The following is an 8,140-nucleotide window of genomic DNA, read 5'->3' as shown; positions in this document are numbered from 1 at the left end:
TAGTTCTAGACCCATTGCTAGGGGTCATAGTTCAGGACGTGGAAGAAGTCATGGGAGAGCAAGTCACTGTACCCCTTCCTTGGACCATTTAGGGGACCCTATTCAAGAAGAGGCCAGAGGGGATGATAATGTTAAGCAACATGCTGAGATGGAAGAATCAGTCACTAGGGACTTGGTCAAGGAGATCCTAGTACGCCTACCTTTGCAGGATAGAGCTCATCATTTAGAGCATGGAGATAGAGAAAGGTCCATGAGTCTTGGGGGAAGGTACCTAGAGAGCAATAGGCGGTCTAGCCAATCCATCCAGATGAAGGACCTACTACGGGTCAGGGTTAAACCTTTCAATGGAGAAGGTACTAGATATGATGCTGAGAATTGGTTGATCGCACTAGACATATGTTTTTCCATGCAAGATTTTGACTCAAACATTAAAGCAAGATATGCCATCACTCACTTCGAGCACTTTGCAGTGATTTGGTGGAAAATAGAGGAGAAGAAACTTGGGGTAAATATGCAGACTATCACATGGGAGTTGTTCCTCGAACACTTTTGTGAGCAATTTTTGTCAGACCAGTGGCAACAACAAAGGGAAAATGAGTTCCATGAATTGAGACAGGGTAACCTATTGCAAGTTATGTAATAAGTGATAATCTAGTAATTAATAATTTTTGGGGAAACACACTAAAAAGATAAGTTAGGGATATTTGACCCACCCATACCTTGAGTGCTTGTATAGACTAAGGATGGGAATGGGATGATTGCCTCATCTTCATGAGAGGGCTTTCTGGTTCCACATGTGCCACGCTGAGGGTCCGGGGTTCAGAGTAACCAATCCAGGGTAACTCAACGCTTGAGGGTCCAGGGTCTATTGAGAGACCAGTCCAGGGTAACTCAAGCAACCATGTGATGACACTCCCTAGAATGTAGCCTAAGTCTCCTCTGTAGAGTTTGTGTACCTCTGGTGGTGTACTTATTGTTCAATGTGTTTATTGTGTTTATTTTCTTTTATTGATGATGATTGGCGATTTTGGTTGATGTACTCTTGACATGTGGATTTTGACTTAAGCCTATCTCCTCTAGCGCATTCTTTGTTGACTTTTACCTTCCTTCTATTCTTGGATCATTATGATGGATGTTATATCTTATGCTTTATTTGCATGATTAGATTTCTTATGTATATGTTGTAGCATGTTAAATTTCTTTCTGCATATGATGTAGTATGTTTTAGGAGTGACATTCCTACTTTGGTAATACCGATGATCTCTTCGGTGACTTGGGATGTTACGCGCGGAGGGATGGCTAGGGCCCACGATGGTCTAATGATGCTATTGACGATTGGGAGGAACCGCGCACTTAGATTAATTGTGTTTTATGATGGATGGTTATCTTTTACGATGATTGTTATATCCTTAGGGATGAATGGATGTATCATGTATGTTATTAGTTTCATTTATTTGAATGTACTTGTATCATGGATTTAATAAGGTTGATGAATCATTATCTTTGCATTTTTATATCCTTTTGAGCCGTTCATACCATGTGACATGTATAGTGGATGATTGAGCATTCTGAATTAATTTGCCAAGAAGCATTTGGAACAAATGTATGTTATGGACTTTAGACTTTATATTATTCCTTCATGTGGATGTGGTAGTTGTTAGATTTAGTAGTGATTAAATTAAATGTGACTCAATGTCTTGGGATCCTTAAGGAATGTAACTGGTTAGGTACACTTTAGATGATTATATGTTATTGCGTCCGCTACTATGTTTTAGATGTGAATGCTTGCCTTTCATGTTAAAAAAAAAAAATATTGTTTGGCAAACTTAGGTTAATTCTTTTGGATCCCTTGGTGGGGTGTTACAGAAGACCTTATGGTGTCTAAGTTTAGTATCAATTCACATCATCTACATGAAATATAGATGGACCTACCTGAAGAAACCTATAAAATTGAGATATGTTATAAAATTCATATTTTTTTATTTCCTTTTGAGAAATTTATTTGAACATATTGCAAAGCAACAATAGTAAAGTTACATACCATGATCTTTTAATCAAATGTCGACATTTTATGATGGTCTCAACTCAATGTCTATGTTTCTTGTTGAGTTCTAATTGTGCTCAAGCCGATTTTGTGAAAAATATACTTCCAATTTCCTTTATGGTAGAATGAAAGTATTGATTGATATTATGAGAATTGAATTTTTCTTCTTAGCAATTTCATCACAATTACTGCTCTTTAAAATGGAAGACCTTTTCAAATAGAACTTATGTTGGTGATAAATTGCAGCTGCACTTATTTTCTATTTTATGGGCCTTAGTGCAACAATTATGGAAATAACGGATATGTTTGTGTGATCTTATACCAAGCAAAAACTTGAATGCCCATTGTGCTCTTTACTTTATAATATTATACATTTAGATAGATAGGTTTATTTTATGCATGCAAAAGTAACTCTGATTCTAAATTATGTTACATTTTGTTCAATATTTTGTAGTTATCGTAGTCTTTGTTGGCTTAATTTTAGAATTCCATACCTAATTGTTTTTAAAGCATACTTCCTTTTCCATTGCTTTTTTGTTTTCTTCAAGGCTTGGATTGAGTAAAACTTTGAAGTTGTGTAAAAGGTAACAGAAGCGCTTACAATTTGCACCCTTTTAAATTTTGTGAAGGGCGGTATGATAAGATAGAGGTACAATAAGATAGAGATATGGAGGTAGATCGATAGAGTGTGTGAGTTAGAGAGATATATATGGTTATAGAAATAGAGAGGGATAAAGATCCATAAGTATACTAGAATATTAATTATTTGACATATATTTTACTATAGGCCTAATCTTTGCACTCCTTAGTGCTACTTTAGTTGTTGGCAGCACAACAGCAAGCACAATTCTCCTAAAGAAATGCCTTTAATCTTTAGTGAACATTTAAAAATAAAGCAATATTTACATTTAGTATACATCTTTTGAAATCTTACTTGAACATAATTAATATTGACGAGTATTTATGAAAGAAATATGTAGTATTTATGAAGCTAATTCCAAAAATGTTATATTTTGAGCAAGATACAAGAATATAGTTATAATAGGGATTCAATGCTTCAATGCTAGTCACCTATTTGATAGAATGTGCAATTAGCTGGTTTCATGGTGATGGTCCAAATTTTCACCTACCTAATTTTTTTGTCAAAACTTGTGAAAATCAGGAAAAATTGTGTTTTATCATGTCCAGGGTTTCTGAAAAGTGTGTTAACCCTCATAAAAATCCTAGGGCAAAGTCTTGTTTTATGTCAATTGAATTTCATTCAAAAATTGACTTGGACTTTTAAATTAGGGATATGTGAAAATTTCTTGCTTACATCTTTATATCCCTAAGTTTTGGAGCTAATGTCGCTTGATACTTCATAGCCTTTATATTTTTCAAGTTGTGACATTGTGAAATCTCCTTAATCGCAACATCGCTATGTTTTGTACGCTAACCATGTTGAAGGTTGTGAGGAGGCGAAATGGTCTATTCTCAGCTCAGTGCAGCTTGCCAGAAGTTATTGATAACGCTCATGATAGAGATGTGAAGGAGCGAAACGGTGAAAAGCGCGTGATCGCAGGTCAGTAAAGACTTGAAGGCAATTAAGTTGTGATGCTGCAAAGAAAGGGAAACAGTAAGCAAAAATGTTATCGCAACGTCGCTAGGTTAAATGACCTGTCAAAGTTCACAGTTGCGAGATTGTGATGGACATAAGTAGCGGTTAAAGTTGAATTCATGGCTATATAGCAGGAAGTCAGATAAACTATGAAGATAGAGTTGTGAGGATGCGAAAAGGCAGCAATTCAGTCACAACATCCCGGACTTGGACTTGTCTATGATCAGCAAAATTGTGGAAAAATACCAAGCCGTATATATAATGAGCGATTCGTGGATCCAGTGTAAACTTCGAAATAATTAAAAAATCACAGAGCCAAGTGCGAGAGGGAAATTCAATCCCGAAAATTTCCGGACTTTTAAATGAGCGGTAAAATGGACGAAAACCCTGGATGAGAAACCCACAAATTATAAGCCATTAAATACTTAAGCTGAAATACTTCTCCAAAGCAGGAGAACGATTTTGAATCTGGCAAGCCATGTATCAGAGACAAATAAATGGCTATTGTACCTCGTTTGAGGAGGAAATCGGCAATTATGATCCAGTGTGGTAATAAACATTACAAGCAGACAACACCATCCATTACCCATCCGAGCCCCCCTCCAGATGCCAATGCATATCTTCAACTACCGGGCAGCTGCATTGCCAGCAGTGGGTTCTCAAAAGGTAGGCAAATTCACTCTTGCATCGCCGACAGGGGATTTCCGTTTGCCACAAACTCTTTTTTTCAGAATAAGCTTATCAGCATATATGTCAAGTGTGGCGATTTGGTGGACGCTCGCAAGGTTTTCGATGACATGAGAGAACGAGATGTTGTTTCATGGAATGTGATGGTTGTGGCGTACAGAAAACATGGCTGTCCTCATGAAGCTTTGGCTCTGTTCCACCAAATGCAACAATCAGGTCTCCAACCTGATCCATTCACCTATGCCAGCGTCCTTCCAGCCTGTGCCAAACTTGGAGCTTTGGAAGTGGGTATGGACATCCACCAGAGTGTTATGGAAAGTGGGTTTTTGTCAGATGTTTTTGTTGCTAGTTCCCTGGTTGACATGTATGTAAAATGCCGAAGCATCCACAAAGCACGCGAACTGTTTGATGTAATGCCTCACAGAAATGTGGTTTCATGGAATGCCATGATCGCTGGATATGCTCAGAATGGTGATCTCGAAAAGGCTGCGAGACTTTTTGAGGATATGCCTCTGCCAGATGTAATCTCGTGGAATGCGCTCATTACTGGATTTGCACAGAATGGTTTTCTTGATGAAGCCTTACGGCTCTTCAATGAAATGCCTGAGAAAAATGTTGTATCGTGGAATGCCATGATCGCAGGGTATGCCCAAAACGGCTTTCTTGACGAGGCTTTGAAGTTATTTAAAGAAATGCCTCAACGGGATGCGGTCTCATGGAATACGATGATTGCAGGATTTGTGCAAAACGGTGCTCTTGATGAGGCTATCAGACTTTTTGAAGAAATGCCTCGACGAGACGTCGTCTCATGGAATGTGATGATTGCAGGATATGCACAAAATGGTATTCTTGATGAGGCTTTGATGCTTTTTAAAGAAATGCCTACACGAAATGTGGTTTCATGGAATGCCATGATTGCAGGATATGCACAGAATGGTCTTCTTGATGAGGCTCTGCGGATTTTTCAAGAAATGCCTCAGCGAAGTGTGGTTTCATGGAATGCAATGATTGCAGGCTATGCACAGAATGAGCTAGTTGAAGATGCCTTGGAGACTTTTAAAGACATGCGATTGGCAAGGGTAAAACCAAACAACACAACTTTTGCCAGCATCCTTCCGGCATGTGCAAAAGTGGGAGCTTTGGAACAGGGTATGAACATTCATCAAAGCATAATCGAAACTGGGTTTTTGTCAGACATTGTAGTTGAGAGTGCCCTGTTAGACATGTATGCAAAATGTGGAAGCACGCATAAGGCATGCATACTGTTTGAAAAAATGTCTCAACGAGATGTGGTCTCATGGAACGCAATGATAGCAGGATATGCGCAAAATGGGTTCTTTGAAAATGCCTTGGAAACTTTCATGCAAATGCAATTAGCAGGCGTGAAGCCAAATTGCACGACCTTCGCCAGCATCCTTCCAGCGTGTGCAAAAATGGGCGCTCTGGAACTGGGTACGGACATCCATCAGAGCATAATTGAAAGTGGATTTTCCTCGGATTATGTACTCGCAAGCGCCCTCGTACAAATGTATTCAAAATGTGGAAGCATAGAGAGGGCACGCCAACTGTTTGACAAAATGCCTCAACGGAACGTGGTCGCATGGACTGTCATGATTTCAGGATATGCACAGAATGGGCTCGTTGAAAGGGCTCTTGAGACTTTCGATGAAATGCAATCGGCAGGCGTAAAGCCAACCTCCATAACCTTCGTTTGTATTTTATTTGCATGCAGCCATGCTGGTTTAGTGAATGAGGGCTGTAAATACTTCCATGACATGAATGATTCTTATTGTGTAACGCCCACAATGGATAACTATGTTTGCATGGTTGACCTTCTTGGGCGTGCTGGCTATGTCGAAGAAACTCTCAACTTCATCATCAAAATGCCAATGAAGCCTCCAGCGGTTGTGTGGGCAACTTTGCTGGGTGCTTGCAGATCACATAAGAAAATTGGATTAGGAGTATTTATAACAACTCTCCTTTTTGAACTGGATCCAAAATATACTGCACCTTATGTTCTTATGTCAAACACATATGCCGAAGTGGGCAGGTGGGATGAAGTTCTAAAGGCAAGAAGTTTGATGAAAGATAGAGGAATGAAAAAACTACCTGGATGTAGTTGGATTGAAGTCCAGAAAATGGTACATGTTTTTTGTGCGGGAGATAGATTGCACCCACAAACATCGGAAATCTATGCAAAGTTAGAGGAACTGTCTTGGGAGATGAAGGAAGCAGGGTACATTCCAAATTCAAGTAATGTACTGCATGATGTAGAAGAAGAGGATATAGAATTATTTGTTTGTCATCACAGTGAGATGTTGGCAATTGCTTTTGGATTGTTAAACACATCCCCCAAATCAACTATTAGAATCGTCAAGAACCTTAGAGTGTGCGTCAACTGCCACACTGCAACCAAGTTCATCTGTCAGATTGTTGATAGAGAAATTGTTGTGAGAGATGGGAACCGTTTCCATCATTTCAAACAGGGGAAATGTTCCTGTGGAGATTATTGGTAATCCTAAGTGAAGCAAAATGGAAACATGGATTCGAGTCATCAAATGGTGCACCATGTGGAACTTGCAACGATCGGAAGAGTCGGATTTTATACAATCTGCAAACATTTTCCTTCTCAAGTTTTCGGAGAGCTAAAACACGCCGTTGAATTCATAAAATAAGATATATATCCCTCACTTCTATTAGTAGTCATTTAACTGCTAACCTGCTCTTTAGAAGGTAGTTATAGCATTGATCCATGAGATGATTATTGGTATGCTTTCCCTTGAGCATGGGAAAAGACCAAAAAGGGAGAAACATTTGAAGAAAATGGAAAGACGTTTGATCAGTATTAAATACGAGACCACTGTATTATGATTACAGTAAATATCTTATATTCTTTGCTGAGGCATCTAACTGTGCTACAACTGAGAAATAGTAGAATTTGAACTTACAACTTATCTTTCAAGAGCATGAATTCTCCACCACTAGGCCAACTTATATTAGATTCTATATGCAAGTTTTTCATGCCAAGTGGATTTCTCTCTTGATCAAATGTAATCTTTATTTCTTGAAGAAAATTGACATGGTAAGCAAGTACATGAATTTTTGAATTTAATGCAATATTTGGACAAAGGAAAATGGAGAAACACAACATGACATTTAAAGATTTAGAACACTGGGGAAAATATAATGATGAACACAAGTATTTATGAGTAACATTATGAAGGAATACCTTGGTAGGGGTAGAAAAGTCAATTCAGATCATAATTTGACCAAATTGTACACTCTACAAGTGCGATGGAATCTCTTGTTAGGATCATAGGAGTAGCCAAATGTTATACTCTTTAGAAATCAACAATCTAGGAGTCATTTTTCATGAATTGCATTCGTAAATGCTATTGAAGGTGGTCTAAATGATAATCATATAAAGATTCTTGAAAGTTATTATTTCTAAAGACATACAATTATTTAATTAAATTTTAGTAGTTGATTAATTAAAAGTTTATCTTGGATATTGTTAAAGTGTGTGTGTGTCTATATATATATATGTGTGTGTGTGTGTGTGTGTGTGAAACAAAACATATTTTTTTAATAAATTAACTAAACATACAAAACCTCAAATTTGTATTGGAACTTTTGTTTAAAGAAAATAAGAGACTCCCAAAAAAATTCTTATGTAAAGTGAACTTACTTGAAAATTCATCTTAGATGTTGTCACAATATATATAAATTTCTATACAAGTGAAACAAAAGTTGAAAAATTATAAAGAGACTAAACAAACAAAGATTTAAAATTATATCTTATAGAAATAGAT

The 8,140-nt window shown here is 37.6% G+C and overlaps 1 pseudogene across 1 annotated transcript; it reads left to right on the top strand.

The window, feature by feature from the left end:
* The first annotated feature begins 3,395 nt into the window (after positions 1-3,395).
* On the top strand, positions 3,396-7,440 carry LOC149552217 (putative pentatricopeptide repeat-containing protein At5g52630 pseudogene; annotated as a pseudogene). Its single transcript, XR_016352879.1, has one exon. The product of XR_016352879.1 is annotated as a putative pentatricopeptide repeat-containing protein At5g52630 pseudogene (transcript).
* Positions 7,441-8,140: the final 700 nt, after the last annotated feature.

Source organism: Cupressus sempervirens, chromosome 6, assembly GCF_028749045.1.
Source record: "Cupressus sempervirens isolate cs-2001-9-10 chromosome 6, ASM2874904v1, whole genome shotgun sequence".
NCBI lineage: Eukaryota > Viridiplantae > Streptophyta > Pinopsida > Cupressales > Cupressaceae > Cupressus > Cupressus sempervirens.
The sequence above is the reverse complement of the archived record's forward strand: the minus strand, read 5'-3'. Positions and strand labels throughout refer to the sequence as shown.